The sequence below is a fragment of the Triticum aestivum genome, chromosome 5B (assembly GCF_018294505.1).
Source record: "Triticum aestivum cultivar Chinese Spring chromosome 5B, IWGSC CS RefSeq v2.1, whole genome shotgun sequence".
NCBI lineage: Eukaryota > Viridiplantae > Streptophyta > Magnoliopsida > Poales > Poaceae > Triticum > Triticum aestivum.
The window spans coordinates 368,370,028-368,384,660 of NC_057807.1; the positions used below are offsets into that span (position 1 = coordinate 368,370,028).

General features: G+C 41.1%; 1 pseudogene; it reads right to left on the reverse strand.

The window, feature by feature from the left end:
• Window positions 1-7,342: 7,342 nt before the first annotated feature.
• LOC123114785 (wall-associated receptor kinase 3-like) lies at window positions 7,343-11,036 on the reverse strand (annotated as a pseudogene).
• Window positions 11,037-14,633: the final 3,597 nt, after the last annotated feature.

The following is a 14,633-nucleotide window of genomic DNA, read 5'->3' on the forward strand; positions in this document are numbered from 1 at the left end:
CACTTCATTTGAGGTCAAGGAGTGGAAGTCCGGTCTTTGACGGATGACGGAAGACAATGCCTTGTGGTAAGTCATCATTGCTTTAAGAAACTTGCGCTTGATCCAATTGACATCCGTGTCCTTGCTCCCATGATCTCGGAGTGAGACCGCAAGTTTGGTAACTCTCCAAAAGAGCTCACGAGGTTCTTCATCTTCTTTCATTGCAAACTCACCGGCTTCATCTTGCACCACTTCATAGTTGGAGCGTTGAATGCTTGCACTTCCCTTATAGAGGGAAACAACACAATGCCATGCGTCTTTGGCCATGGCGAAGGGTCGAAGATGAGGGAGATCTTTGGGTAGAACCACATCTTGAATGATGAAGATAACATTCTCATTGAATTGATGGTCCACGGCTTCTCTAGGGGTGAAGTTTCTTCGGTCATGTGGATGGAAACCTTCTTCAATGATTCTCCAAAGATTAGTATTCACATGATTTAAATGACGCTTGAAGCGATATACCCAAGAATCAAAGTCCTCGTTTTTCACAATCTTAGGAGGGGGGTCAGCATGATTTAAATGAGTAAAAGGAACCGGTCCTCCATAGATTGGAGGTGCCACATGGGCAAAGATGCCAGTGCCATTTCTACCACTAGTAGAAGGATCCTATTCACTAGTAGCTTCCCCCTTGTCGGAGTTAGCGTCCATCACCTTGTCAGTGGGATCACCCACTTTCAACGGCGAGGTAGATAGTTTAAGTCCTTCTAAGAATTTATTAAACATGCTTTCAACCTCGGTGGTCATGGAGGTTTTCCATGTGTCCAAAGCCACATTGAATTCCTCACGAGACACTGCGGTTCCCCCATCACCCGTAGACGAGCTCGGATTCACACCGGAGTACTCCTCCCTACCGTCTACAATGTCAACCATACTCTTCGGATGGCAAAGTCCTTAATAAAGAGACGAGGCTCTGATACCAATTGAAAGGATCGATATAGTTGACTAGAGGGGGGTGTGAATAGGCAACTAACAATTTTTAGCTTTTCTTTACCAAATTAAACTTTGCATCAAAGTAGGTTGTCTAGATATGCAACTAGGTGAGCAACCTATATGATGCAACAACAACAAGTACACAAGCAAGCAAGGGATACAACACAAATAAGCTTGCACAAGTAAAGGCACGAGATAACCAAGAGTGGAGCCGGTGAAGACGAGGATGTGTTACCGAAGTTCCTTCCTTTTGATGGGAAGTATGTCTCCGTTAGAGCGGTCTGGAGGCACAATGCTCCCCAAGAAGCCACTAGGGCCACCGTATTCTCCTCACGCCCTCACACAATGCGAGATGCCGTGATTCCACTATTGGTGCCCTTGAAGGCGGTGACCGGAACTTTACAAACAAGGTTGGGGAAATCTCCACAACTAAATTGGAGATTCCCAACGACACCACGAAGCTTCACCACAATGGACTATGGCTCCGCGGTGACCTCAACTGTCTAGGGTGCTCAAACACCCAAGAGTAACAAGATCCGCTAGGGATTAGTGGGGGGAATCAAATTTCTCTTGGTGGAAGTGTAGATCGGGGCCTTCTCAACCAATCCCGAGCAAATCAACAAGTTTGATTGACTAGGGAGAGAGATCGGGCGAAAATGGAGCTTGGAGCAACAATGGAGCTTTTGGGGGAAGAGGTAGGTCAACTTTGGGGAAGAAGACCCCCTTATATAGTGGGGGGAACAATCCAACCGTTACCCCCCAAAGCAGCCCCGCAGAGAGCGGTACTACCGCAGGGGTGGGCGGTACTACCATTGTGGCCAGCGGTACTACCGTCCCACCTCGCGGTACTACCGCGCATAAGAGGGGAGCGAGGAGCAAAGGGAGGACTTGTACCCAAAGCGGTACTACTGTGGTGGTAAGGGCGGTACTACCGTTTAGGAGCGGTACTACCGCCTCTACTGCCGCAAGTAGTGCTGCAAAACCTGACACGGGAAAAGAGCCCTCGAGTCAAGGCGGTAGGAGCACGGAGCCGCAGCGGTACGACGGCGGAGGGCTCCAAGCGGTACTACCGCTGAGGAGCGGTACTGCCGCTTGTTGCACTCGGGCGGTACTACCGCTATGTCCCGCGGTACTACCGCTGGGACCAAACGAAGCACATATGAAGGGGAATGAGCTGTTCATTGAAGCGGAAAGGCTCAGAGGGTGTGACAAGGATGTGTACGTGTTGATTCCACCCTAGCCTTACCAAAGTGGACCCCCTCTTGATAGTATGGTGACTCCTACAAAACTAGTCCACCAACATAGGAACGAAAGAGCTGCACCGTCTTGAATAACACTCCGAGGGGAGGGAATCGTCTCGTGCCAAAGGATGAATCTCTGAAAAACTCAACGCACACGATTAGTCCACAAAAGCATTGTCATCAATCACCAAAACATCTTAGGGACAAATATGCCCTTACACCCTTCCTTTCCTCTACCCTCTCTTCCTTTTCCCTTCCGGCAAATATGGTAGGGGGCGAATTGGAATAGGCCCCCAAGTAGGATTCCTCCTACTTGGGACGCCCCAAGGTTGTTTCCCTCCCCCTCCCACCTATATATACGTGGGGAGAGGGCGCCTAGAACACACACCAACAATTGTTCGCCGTGTGCGGCGCCCCCCTCCATAGTTTACACCCCCGGTCATAGTTTTGCGGTGCTTAGGCGAAGCCATGCGAGAATTACTTCACCATCACCGTCACCACGCCGTTGTGCTGACCGAACTCATCTACTTCCTCAACACCTTGCTGGATCAAGAAGGCAAGGGACGTCATCGCGCTGAACATGTGCAGAACTCGGAGGTGTGTATGTTCGGTACTTGATCGGTCAGAGCTAGAAGAAGTTTGACTACATCAACCGCGTTGCCAAACGCTCCCGCTTTCAGTCTACGAGGGTACGTGGACACACTCTTCCCCTCTCGTTGATATGCATCTCCTAGATAGATCTTGCGTGAGCGTAGGAATTTTTTTGAAATTGCATGCTACGTTCCCAACATTTACCCCAGGTGCCGGACCCGTCCATTTTGTGCTTGCGTGCACTAGGGGAAAAGACCCTTGTACCCCTGTTTTCCCCCAATTTCGTGCCTAGCCTATAAGTACTCATCACCTAGCTTATTTTAGGGGCTAGCAAAGTATTGGATAGACATTGAGAGAGCTTTGCTCATCTTCCCCCTCCTCTTGGAGATCAAGACCCCTCTTGGGAAGAATCCTAGTGGATTATCAAGGCCTACTCTTGGAGAAGATCATCACCAAGACCTCACCTCCTTTGGAGTGGGAAGAAATTTACCCTAGTGCTATTTTCCTTGGATTGTCTTTGTATTCTTGTGGATCTCTTGTATGCTACTCTAGTGGAAGTGTAATTGGGTTTGCTTGAGTGATTTTCCCCTTATGTTCTTGTGAGTTCATCACTTTTCCCCCTCCAAGTGTGAAAAGATCCCTCCTAGGGTTACATCCTACAACAGGAACATTTTTTGGAATTCAGAAATATTTTTTTGAATTTGTGAACAAATTTTGAAAACGTGAACATTTTCTGAAATTTGGTAACATGTTTTGGATTTCATGACCAAATTGTTTTAAAATGCGAACATTTTCTAAATTTCTAATACTTTTTCTAGATTTAAGAACAATTTGTTTTAAATTCCAAGATTTTTGGAAAATAAAAAACAAAAACAAAGAAGAAGGAAGTAGAAAGGAAAAAAAGGAAACAAGCACACAAAAAACGATAATGAAAGAAGAAAAAAACTGAAACTGAAAAAATGAAAAATAAAAAATAAAGAAAAACGTATAGAAAACCTTCTAGACGGTTCCCAAAACCAGAAAAACAAGCTATGTGCCGAGCCAGAACCGCGCCAGAACTCGGCCAGCCCAGTAATCAGAAGCTACATCATGTCGATGTCATGCGTGATTTTTTGGTTTTTGGTTTTTCCATCAAATTTTTTATTTTTGTGTTTATTAATTTGTTTATATTTCGAATATTCTAAATGTATAAATATTACAAAAGTATTTTCATAAAAAATGTTAATCTTGTAATTAAAAATGTTAAACATGTATAGAAAATTATGTCTAGTTCATACGAAAAAGTATACAGCTTGAATGAAAAAAGTATAAATATTAATCATGTGTACCAAAAATTAAAATCATGTGTACGAAAAATGTTTATCATGTGTATGAAAAATTGTGTCTCAAAAAAAATGTGTATGGAAAATTCTCTAACTATTAGTAAATGGAGCATCCCAAGAAAACTGTATGTGACATTTAAAAATGTTTATACAATTTAAAGAAAATGTTTCTGTAGTTCAAATAAATGTTTCGTACATTTAAAGAAATATATGTCACATTTAATAAAATATTCACAAGTTTCAAAAATGTTTTCCTGACATTTTCAGAAGGAAATATTGCACAATATACAAAAATGTTAGAGTTAAAAACAAGTTTTTTTATCATTCAAAAAACTAGACAATATGTATTGAAAATATCTTTAACACATATTTGTAAAATACATTTAAAACATGTTTTGGTAACCTTAAAATAGTTTTAAAAACGTTTTACATGTATACGGAAAATGTACAACGTGTATGACAAAGTAATATTTTTGCTTTTCTGTTTTAGTTTCTTTTTCTCTTTCTTTCTTTTCTTTTCTTTCTTTCTTTCTTTGTGTTTCATTCTTTCTCTTTTTGTTTGTCTTTAATATCTCCGCTTTCCTTTTATTCTCTATTTGTCAAATTTATTTTCTTCCAAACTTATTCAAAAATTTCAAATATTTTTTGTAATTTCAAAAAATGTCCGTGGTTTCAAAAAAAATCAAAATTTTGAAAAAAATCTAGTTTTTAAGAATGTTATTGCATTTCCAAAAAAGTTTTCAAATTAATATTTTGTTGGCATTTTAAAAAATGTTCTTGTTTTTCATATATATATTCTGAATTCCAAAATATGTTCATGTTTTAACAATACTGAAAATTAAAAAATCTTCATGTTTGAAAAAAATTGGAAAATTAGAAAATTTTGTTGATGTTTTTCAGAAAATTGTTCATGTGCTTAATTATATTCAAATTTTTGAAACTCATTCACGTTTTAAACAAATCGGGATTTAAAAAATTATTCATGTTTTAAAAAAAATGAAATTACAAAACATGTTTGGAATTTAGGAAAAATGCATTTTTCTTAAAAATATTGTTAAGGGAATTATTTGTGGGTTTTCATAATACATGGCGCCTCTCTGTACTCAAGTTATTCTACAATAGAAATTGCAACAATTACTAAGCTATAGAAAGTAGTCAGTAATAATATGATGACCATTCGGCAAAGCTTATCAACTCAAGGAAATGAATTAACAAACCACCACATTCTTCTACTGTTGCCCTTTTTCGACTGAATGTCCACTTAGCAACAAGAATTCAAATACATGTTTCTTTTTTACCTTGTTGTCCATTATAAGGGAAAATATTCATCGCTAAACACCTTCAGGCACAAACATGAACCGCTAGTAGCGCTTGGTAGGAAAATATATTACGTCATATTGTTTTTGGTGAAAGTAAATGCTGTTATGCTTGGCTTATCTGTAAACTCTCACGTGCCTGAATGGCACGGCAGTGCTTTGACCCTTGCCTGTGCATGTTTTTTATCCCTCTCTACGTCATAAACCTTGGCGATTCCTATTTGGTGGGCGGGTCGCTGGATAGCCACCCAGCACAATCCCTTCCCATTCGCCATGTCTTGCATATGGGTCGGTCGTACATGCGCTCCCCGACTTTGGGAAGGTTCTAGAACCTTTCCTGGACTGGTTTTATTTTGCTTTTGTTTCTTTCACCTGTTTTTTTTCTTTTCGATTTTTATTTTATTTTTCTTCTTACTTTTATTTTTATTTTAAAATTTCGTGAACATTTTTTTAACCGCGAACAATTTTTGCAATTTGTGAACAATTTTTCAAAGCATAAACATTTTTTGCCAAGTTTGTGAATAATTTGAATTCCTGGTCATATTTTTGTTCACCGAATACAAAAAATGTTCATCCAATTCAAATAATTTTCATTGATTTCAAATTTTGATCATCAAATTCGAAAAAGTTCATCAATTTCAGGATGCAACTGTAACTGCCTCAGCATGTATGGAACTTGAGGGTGATGCAACTGTAACTGCCTGAGCATGTATGGAACCTGAGGGTGTAACTGTTAACTGCCTGAGTGTGGTTTACTTGCAGTTTCAGCTGCTGGAATTGTTGTTCACATTTCGTGATGGTTCAGTTTTGGGCAGTCCTATGTATGGGGACGGCTAGAATCTACCCTTCAGTTGAGACCAAAGAAAATAGGTATATTAGATGGAGTTTAAAAATTAAAAACTCTTAAGCAATGTTTGAATAAGATCTGACATTGTTCAAAGTCAGTTTTTCCACGTGTGTGCGTATAGTTATGAGCTGATAAATTTGCAAGTGCTGTCCAAATTTAAAAAGAAATACGAATGAGGCGGTGGTTAATGCCTGTGTGCACATATTTGTTAGTTTGATTAAACATGGCCTGTGTGTTATGAAAAATTTGCACTAACATGAATCAGGATCCCACATGATATGATTCCCAATGAGGGATTAGCAGATATCGTCGCCAACCATTGGCTTACAGGTGGATTAATGGGAACGAGTTTGTACCATCTTGTTGAAGCAGCATGAACCAGTTGATGAAGTTAAGCTGGGTTAGCCACAAGATTCAGATATCTGTTGGAACTTAGTCAGGTTATGAAAAGTCTTATACATGATGATTACAATATTGCCACATAGTGCTAAGGTTCAGGACTGGCATGCAAGCAAATGGCTGGCCCAGACACACGAGTCCTTAGAAGACATAACATAACAATTCAAGCTCTACGATGGGTGGGTACATAGGAGTCTGTCCTAATGCCAAATGCAGAGCCTCAAGGGGCAAGCACCTTCCAAATTGCATCTTGGGGGCGAGAGACGAGGAGCTGGCCTGCAGCTTCAGGCACTCATGCAGGGCTGCCCGCTCTGTTCTAGATACATCGTATGTGCATTAACAGCGACGTAGACCAGTGAGCTTATATTTCACACGTGTAAACTAGAGGAAGATATAAAAAATATCAAGTTGAGGAATAATACCTTCGTTAAGGGTAGCTTTAGCTTGTCCCCCTCAAAATGCGGCCCAATATGGACAACACAACCACCAGTGTAAGTGCTGGAAAATGTAACATGTGTCAGCAGTGTAGTTAGGTTAGTCGTATGAGGGAAAATAGCTTCGTGATCGTAGAGAAACATGACATGACAAACAAGAAACTTACCGGGAAAACATTGTATCCGTGAGAAGGGAAACTTCAGAGTCCATTCTTCCCCGCTTGTTAATGTCCTGAATTACGTTCTCATCAGTATGCATGACTGACCCTTCAGGTCTAGAGACCTTTGTTTGCTTCCTTTTCTGTACAGAAATAGTCTATGCTGCAAATAGTTCTCTGCTGACGTTGTTTTGCTCCGAGACATTTTTATTGTTGATGTTATTGTTCCTCCTAGTTGCTAGCAACTCTCGTAACCTTGTCTCAAGTTGTCGCATTGTTGGCCTCTCATCCCCTTTCTGAGCTAAGCAGGTTGCAGCTAGTCCTGTAACTGTTTCGGCATCTTTCCCAGCCTCCAGCATAACCTGTGGGTCCAAAATTTCACATACTTTGTCCAAAGTAATCAGTGAATTAAAATGTGAGACCAGACCTATCTGCGCCGATGACAGGAATAAGAACGGTTTCTTTCTCGTCGGTAGCTCGACAAGCACTGCCCCGAAGCTATAGACATCCAATTTTTCAGTTAATCAGTGTGTATGATAATACTCAAGGTCAAGGTACCCGAACGTGCCTTGGACACCTGTTGTAACCCCTGTTTTGTCAATTGGTATCTGTCTGGAAGTACCAAAATCCGATACTTTTGGGGTTAGGCAGTCATCAAGCAAGATATTATCTGTCTTTATGTCTCTGTGCACTATTGATATTGATGAAGATGAGTGCAAATATGTTAGAGCATTCGCTACTGCAACAGCAATGTTGAGGCGGTCTCTCCAGCTTAGCGCTTGAGGACCCTCAACATGAAGATGTTGTGAGAGTGTCCCGTTTGAAACAAACTCATAGACCAGCATTGGGCATACTGTCTCGAGGCAACACCCAACCAATTGAATGATATTGCGATGATTTATTGTGGAAAGAACAGCTACCTCATTAATGAAGCCGTCGATCTCGCTTTGTACAGTGAGATTGGATTTTTTCACAGCGACAACCTGTTGATTCAACAATATGCCCTTGTAAACTGTGCCATGTCCACCCCTACCAATCTTTCAGGTCTCGTCAAAGTTGTTCGTTGCCTTCTCTAGCTCGTCCAGACTAAACAATATCTTTTCAGAGATATCTTTATCAACCAATTGCTGTAGTAGCAAACCATGGTTCTTCTTAAAGTTCTTTTCTTTGAGATTCCTTCCTTTTCTTGCCTTCAGTTTCTTGTTTAGAACAATAGCACCTAGCACTAGCAATAAAAAGGCAATGGCACTGGCAAGTATGATGATGACCACAACACCTGTGAAACAACATAATGCCTCGGTTAAAAAAAAGTATTAATAAACATGGGCATTTATAGTCCCAATAATGCACTCCGTGAAGAATAAAGACATAGCAGAAAATCTTATAGGAAACTTCACTCCTGTGCATTTGTGATTTACTCGGTTTCAGAAGTTCAGACTTGAAATGTTACACGGCGTTACAACTTGTTTTATCATAATCTAGACATGAGTCATGTACATGTTCACTATAACTAATGTGAACTCAATGATTCATTAGTATGAAATGATCACTATAGCAGCGACTACCACTTTTGTCAATGTTGCATTGTTACAGAAACACCAGAAGTTTTGTTTGGCTGCCGAGAGCCCACATTGTTTTGATTTTCAAGTGATTATAAGGTTATTTTTGCATGGTCATACTTTAGTTAGGAATAAACCCTACAGATATTGTAACAAGATTCATAGGTTATTTCAGAGGATGCAGCAGGGAAGGATGATCAGCAAATGAAGCAGTCCTAGGAATACAAATAAGTTCTTCAGAGCAACAGTCTGCATGATAATTTCGTTGCAAGTTGCAACAAATAGAATTTTATGAAGCCACTTCACAATCAATTTTCAATTGTAAAATTAATTTGTGATTTTATGGGTCCAATCATTTTTGTCCCACTCCCATAATAAATAGTTTTCCATACTATGTCTTTGTCCTAGTGTTTATACTTAGACATACTCGTGTGCAGAAATATTAAAATTAACTATGTGGTCTAGGCACTAATATGTAATCTTAGCAATTAGTAGCAGCGTTACTATGGTCTGGTTCATTAACCAATTAGCCTAGATTTATTCTGATCACTTAAATTTCTTTGCATTATGTTGGTATGAGGAGTTAAATAGACGGTTTGGGACGTACCAGACCACTTTGTCCTTGTTGTAGGAGCCCTGCAATATGTGACCCCACCACCAATAGGCACGTATGCCAGTACTTCTCCCGGTGGACATGAGCAGGTGTAACTCCCTGGCCTGTTTTTGCAAATCCCTGGGCAAGGATATTTCTCAACATCGAGTCACTCATTGATATCTGAATCAAAAGAACAACATCTCAGGATGAATCACAAACCTTATATATGCAAACTAATTAGTAGCTAGAAGAGGGGAAATTTACCTTTGCATCCCTCTACAGTATAGGGATTGCCTTCGTAGCCGCTGGAGCAATTGCACAGATATCCTTGCCCGACCGAGGTGTCGACACATTCAGTGTTTCTACCAACACACGCGTAGGACGTCCCATTGAGTCGAGCTGCCTTGCATGCATACCCGCCTATTGCCCAATCCATCACGGCTGGAACCTGCCCCTTTCTTGTGTCATAGAATTTCATGGAGTCGATATATGTGGTACTGTAGTCAAGTGCGGCTTCTTCCATCACCATCACGTAGCTGCAACGACTCCTGTACCTCAATTCCTCTGTGGAGTTGTAGCTTTCTTTGAGGAACACCTTGTAAGATGACATATTCCTCCGGATCTCCGTTCGACAGCACCCATATCCAGAGCATGAGCCGTTGTTGAGCCTCTCTTCTGGTAGGCATCTTGAGATGCAACCCCTAACGCTCTGCACAAATTCAGATGATCAGCTGTTTCTGTTTCTGTTGAACATTGATCCACGTAACTAGCAGCATGACCAAGAGAGGACGAAGGAGCAGAGAGAAACTGGAAAATGAAAGAGGGACTTGACAGATAACTTACAGAATCATCTTGTATGACATAAGCCACCGTGTTGCAGCCGATAACGAAGAATTTGTTGTCATCTTCTGAGAAGCTGAACGGAGTGCCGCTCAGATTAGCAGCATGCTGGTAAGTCCTGATTCCTGACGCCGTGTCGATGCAGAGATATGATATAGGCATGCTCAACTAAACTTTGCTCAGAGACAGAGAGATACAGGTGACCTCGTATGAACCGGCATAGAGCATCATCCTGCCGCTTGAATTGACACAATCAAGACGGAACTCGCTACCCATTGCGCACAGTGAGTTTATCCCGAAGGGATAGGGGACGTCCACTTGCCCGCAGGCTGTTGGGCAATCTGATGACTTGCATGCCACTAACACGGCAAACAAGACGAGGCAGGAAAGAAGCACAGAGAGTTTATCCATGGCGAGTGACGAGAGGTGAGGAGCAGTAGTGGTGAGGAGGCAAGCACCGGTGTGAGATGGGTGAAAGCAAGAGCCGGTAAGATATCCTTGCTAGCGAGCACTAGCAACAACAAACTAGCGTCGCCAACCTTACATGCCATATCGAGAGTAATTTGACAACAACACACGCCTTGTTCCTTGGCATTTGCCAGAGAAGCAAATATTTCATCATCTTTACCAAAATGACACACGTTTGAGTCAAAAAGCCCCAAAATTGCATTTCATATCATGTACTCCAGCACCTGCAGCTACAGCAAGCCCCACAATAGTAAGTACTACCTGCAGAGCAAGCAGCGCCTGGTCGCTCCTCGCCATTTCGCACTGCACCTCCTCGCCTGGTGGCTCACGGCGACGAGACGCAGCGCGCCGCACCCTCCGCGTTCCGCTCCTCGTCTGGCGGCTCCATGGCAACGAGCCGCGGCTCGCCGCGCCGCCTGCTTCGCTCCCGTTCCGGCACCCCGCACGCACGCTCCTCTTCCCGCCCTCCCGTCCTCCTCCGCGTCCCTCGGTTCCCGCCAGCCCTCCGATGCGGGTACATCCCTGGCGGCACCTCTCTTTCTTCTTAGGTCACATGGTGAGGAATCCATCTGTTCGATTCAATCAGGTCTACAACCGAAGTGGTAACCGAAGGGCATTCTCGTCACATCTGCCTCCAGAACATTAATTTATTTGTATTTTTTGATTGATGAGAAGGAGAACGTTAATTTCGGAGAGTACTTTTTTTCATGACAAAAAAAAGTACATTGATTATATATGGAATTAAAGGGAGTGATAGTATATTGATAACTTCGTATATATGATTTCAATATCCTAAAAACATAGCTACATTATACTAATAAATGGTTACTGTATTCACATTGTTTCAAGAAAAAATCAACCTCCTACCTCATCAAACGATGTCACATCAACATTCTATTACTAGTAACATTTTTCTCTTTTCTCCACTAGAGAAAACCATTACGTTTTTATGTCATAATCACGGTTAGCACCACACCGAAGGGACCTATGTTTATCTGCAACCGCGCCCTTCATGGCATTTCTTACTTGATGCTATTAAAAACTGCTCTCGTCACCTTTTTTCACAAACGCCTTCCACGCAACTCTAGTATGAAAAAATGGCATTCATACACGCCTAAAAGATATAGCTATCACTTTAACAACTATACGCATTTTGGCCCCTCTAGCTTTGAACATGCACCACTAACAAAAAGAAATAGAACGAAGTTGCTTAGAGGTGTATCGGCAGTAGCAACAACATAGGGTTGGACATCTTTCTCATATTAGTATGGCTACATGATCTGTTACACACATTTCGTAAAGACTAAATGTAATTTAGAAGAAACATTTTTTAAAAATGTTGCAACTTCTTTTCAAAGTGTTAATGGGTATTCCTTAAAGTCTTCAAATCACTTTTGTAAGTTACATATATGTTACTTTATTCTCATTGTTTCAAGAAGAAAAAGCAACCTCCTACCTCATCAAACCGTGTCACATCAACATTCTACTACTAGTAACACTCTTTTTCTCCACTAGAGAAAACCATTGTGTTTTCATGTCATAATCATGATTAGCACCATACTGACGGGGGCTATATTTTTCTGCAACCACAACCTTCATGGCATTTCTTACTTGGTGCCATTAAAAGCCGCTCTCGTCATCTTTTTATACAAAGCCTTCCGCACAACTCCAGTATGAAAAAAGGCATTCATACACGCCTAATAGACATAGCTACCACTTTAACAACTATATGTATTTTGGTCCCTCTAGCTTTGAAAATGCGCCAACAACAAGAAAAAAACAGAACAAACTTGCTTGAGAGGTGGATTGGCAGTAGCAACGACATAAGGTTGGACATGTTTCTCATATTAGTATGGCTACATGATCCGTTACACACATTTCGCAAAGACTAAATGTAATTTAGAAATTAGGTGAACTACGCGAAATATTTTTCAAAAAATGTTGCAACTTCTTTTCAAAGTGTTAATGGATATTCCTTAAAGTCTTCAAACCATTTTTGTAAGTTACATATATGTTACTTTATTCTCATTGTTTCAAGAAAAAAATCAACCTCCTACCTCACCAAACGGTGTGACATCAACATTCTATTACTAGTAACGTTTTTCTCTTTTCTCCACTAGAGAAAAACATTACGTTTGTATGTCATAATCACGGTTAGCACCACACCGACGGGGCATATGTTTAGCTGCAACCACGCCCTTCATGGCATTTCTTACTTGGTGCTATTAAAAAATGCTCTCGTCACCTTTTTCCACAAAGCATTCCATGCAACTCTAGTATGAAAAAAGGGCATTCATACACGCCTAATGGACATAGCTATCACTTTAACAACTATACATATTTTGGCCCCTCTAGCTTTGAACATGCACCACTAACAAAAAGAAATAGAACGGAGTTGCTTAGAGGTGTATCGACACTAGCAACAACATAGGGTTGGACATGTTTCTCATATTAGTATGACTACATGATCCGACACACATTTCATAAGGACTAAATGTAATTTAGAAATTAGGTGAACTATGCGAAACATTTTCTTAAAATGTTGCAACTTCTTTTCAAAGTGTTAATGGATATTCCTTAAAGTCTTCAAACCATTTTTGTAAGTTACATATATGTTACTTTATTCTCATTGTTTCAAGAAAAAATCAGTCTCCTACCTCATCACACGGTGTCACGTCAACATTCTACTACTAATAACATTTTTCTTTTTTCTCCAATAGAGAAAACCATTGTCTTTTCATGTCATAATCACGATTAGCACCACACTGACAGGGGCCTATGTTTTTCTACAACCATAACCTTCATGGCATTTTGCTCTATGCCGGTGGGACATATTTCTCAAGTCGTTCCGGTGACCCGCGAATAAGGATGGTGTGGCAGCGGCGGCATCCTCGTGGTGGACATGTGTCCTCGGGCTCCGTCAATGCGACGGTGTCTGCTCCAACATGTTCGCGGACACTGTCGCAATGACGGAGCTCGAGGACACATGTCCATCACGAGGATGCCCTGCTGCCACACCATCGTTGTTTGCGGGTCACCAGAGCGACTTGAGCAATAGTCCTAAGACAACATTGAGAGTGTGACGTTAAAAGAACAATCATATTGAATCGACCCAAACTTGATTGTTATGCATTAAGATAATATCATATGAAATCAATTGTTATAACACAGAGTTTTAGCCTGTGTTTTAGTTCCTCAGACCATGAGAGTTTCATAGTCACTTCCTATAGTATGGTGGACTTTGGGGTTGATCAAACATCATCTGTAACTAGGTGATCATACTAATAACTTACAGGTTCATCGAAAACTTGACATGTGACTAGATAACTCGATAGTGGAATTTGCTCCTCCGACGATGGAGAGATATTCTTAGGGTCCTCTCAGTGTGAAGGCATCCATCATTGTCTGGCCAGAAACAAGTGATATGTCACGGGGATGATGGAACACTTCAACAAGAAAGAAGAATAAAATCGGTAATGAGAAGAACGGTATAGTGAGCATGTGCATGACTTAGTAGGATACCGATCATCTCGGGTTTTGTAAAGTATCACAAAGAAAAGTGAACATCACATGATAACCAAAGGTTCTCTAGAATGTCATTTGCATAATCATAGGGATCGATATGGACGTCCATGGTTCCGCTAACGGTCATTGAACGAAGGAGTTTCGTTCATGTCTATGATTACTGAACCTACGTACGGGGTCACAAGCTTAAGGTATCACGATCTGTTGAGTGTTAGTAGGATGAGAGTGTCGAGGATTTATTTGTGGAATTCTTTTGTTAATATTCTGAATAGTTTCATGAGGAACCGGAAGCGTTTCGGGGTCACCAGAAGGGTTTCAGAGTTTATCAGGCAATACCAGGTATTACCGATAAATAATATATAGGTGGAA